Source organism: Macrobrachium nipponense, chromosome 16 (genome assembly GCF_015104395.2).
Source record: "Macrobrachium nipponense isolate FS-2020 chromosome 16, ASM1510439v2, whole genome shotgun sequence".
NCBI lineage: Eukaryota > Metazoa > Arthropoda > Malacostraca > Decapoda > Palaemonidae > Macrobrachium > Macrobrachium nipponense.
In genome coordinates, this window is record NC_087209.1 from 50,901,252 (window position 1) to 50,903,944 (window position 2,693).

Here is a 2,693-nt window from a genome sequence, read left to right on the forward strand (position 1 = left end):
GGGAATTGCTGCTGGTTGCCGTACCCGCACGCTCCCTGTGGGAGCGACGGTCGGGCTACCTGCAGAGACCAATGTCATGGTGAGACCGGTGCTATAGTCCTCACGGCACGGCTGGCACCGGCGATCGGGGGGACCTCTTCTCAGCCTCGGCACGTGGCCGGTCAGAGACCGTCACGTCAGCCCGGGTAGCCAGCTGGTCGCCGTGAGAGCAAGAGCTGGCCTGGTGGGAGGCACCTGAGCGGCTCTCACCAGCCTTCAGCTCCGTGCCGTGAAACTGGCGCCGAGCGAGCTCTGGCGCCTGATTCTTGGCTGCACAGTCATTGGTAGGTGACGGTACACTCGGTATATCTCGCGGACGAGAGGCCGAGACGGAACCTGGTGTAGTGGTAGAGCCCCTGACACCAGGCGAGGAAGTACCGGTGTTAGCCGGTACCCCTCTGGTCCCCGTAGTTGAGGAAGAAGAGACGGGCCCCGCTCCCGAAGTAGAACCCCCCCCCCCCACCCCCCCCCCCCCCCCCCCCCCACCCCCCCCCCCCCCGTCCCACCGAGGTGAGACGGATCCCGAGAAGCTCCCGAGGGAGACTTCTTAGGAGGGAGGAGGCAACCTTCTTCTTCCTCGGCTGTGAAGCCTTGGAAGTCGAAGGGGAAGAGGCGGCAGCAGATGACGATGAAGAAGATGAAGACGACGACACCTTCCTCTTCTTCGTCAGCTTCCTCAGGACAGACGTAAGATCTGCCATCCAGGGCGGAGCCGGGGCTGCTGTAACCGAAGCCACAGGGCCCGGACGCACCTGTACAGACAGACCAAAGTCTGGGGCAGTACCACCACGAACAGGGACGACGTCAGCAGGTATGGGTATCTCAGGAACAGCAGGCACAGCCAGCACAGCATCGGCATGGACAGCCAGCGCAGCAACAGCAGGGACAGCTAGCACAGCAACGGCAGGGACAGCCATCACAGAATCGGCAGGTACGGCAGGCAGCACCGGTAACACCGGAGGTGGAGCAGCAGCCAGCGACATCCTGGTACCGGCGGCAGGTCCAGGGGCGAGCTCTAGGGCAGAGGGAGTGTGGTCGCGGCAGCGTGGCAACCACGAGCGGCGGCGGCACGGCCCCCCCTCGGTACGGCGAACGGCCCTGCACAGCGGCTGTAGGCGAGACTGTTACCACGTGAGGCGAGTATACCAGGTGAGGAGGGACGGCGTCACCTGGAGTCGACATCGTTGTCGTGGTCACCGCTCCTTGGGTGACCGCAGCAGGCCCAGGCAGAAAGAGCAGCAGCCCCTGGACACTAGGCACGCCCTGCAGACCGAAGGACGCCCATACCTGACCAAGGTCAACCCTCGTGGCAGTAGCACCTACGGGAAGTACACAGTAGAGTGATTAGTAGGGGGGATCATTCTGGGAAACCTTGAATTCCCGCACTTACGCCCTTCAGTCTGGGCACTCGGGTAATCGGAGGGCGTGGTGAAACCATGATCCTTTAATTCACAATTGAATTCAATGGAAATAAAGTTGAAATGATTTGTACTTACCAAATTCAGCTTTCACTTAGATAAATAGAAAAAAGGAAAACACAACCCATGCGAAAGCCCGCAACTAACGATTGAAGCGGGCAGAGAGCCCCCGATGATAACACACGTCTTACACGCCAGCAGGCCAAAAGCAAAAGTTGTGGTTCTTCCACCTCCCAAGTCGCCGCGGCGCGCGCCACTGTTCGGGACAAGCAGTTAACTACCGAACCCCTTGTTCGAAAGCTTACGACCAATCCAGCTGCCGTTAGTAACCTTCCTATTGTAAAAGGACCGAAAGGTTTGTATCTCGTGTCGGAACAAATTAGTAAAAGCACTCCCACTACTAGTATTTGGACATAAGCAGGTATGTGAGAATGTGACTTACATTGAAAACTCAAAGGGCAATATATTACTGTAGATTTTTAAATTTGTTATTAAACCCAGGCGAATTGCCTTTATTGCTGACACTGTTTTCTGCCTTAGCATTAGACACCTTGGTAATAATTTCCCTGTAATTATCAAACATATGGTAAGGCTGCGTTTCTTAACCTTTTTTTACCTCGGCACCCCTTTTGGTCAGGCCTCAGCAGTTCAGCATGCCCTACTATTGGTTAACACCTAGTTACTACAAGGATAAGTGGAGTACATCTTGATCATATATATATTTGGTTTATTCTCCAAAACAAAAACAGTAATTATGGCAATAGCATTGCGCAAAAACAATAAGAAAATAATGGGAAGAACATAGACAAACTCAATAAAAAATACTTATCAATACATATGTGACCTTCCCCAGCACCCCCTGAAATTGATTTCAGCACCCCAGGTTAAGAAACGCTGGGTTAAGGGTAGGATAATTATTGTCAACTTTATGAATTGGCTCCTTCTTAACAGAAGTTGGTAACTTGGACAAAACAATGTGGCTAAGAAGCTTACACCCTGCAGTATCTTCTTCTAACAGGTCAATATTGTATTGCTTTAAAATGACAATTTGTCCAAAATTGCATTTTTCCTAACTATACAAACCTGAGGTCCTTTTACAATAGGAAGGTACTAGCGGCAGCTGGATAGGTCGTAAGCTTTCGAACAAGGGGTTCGGTAGTTAACTGCTTGTCCGACAGGCGTGCGTGCGCGACTGGGAGGTAAACAAATCTGTTTTGCTTTTGGCCCAAGCAAAAA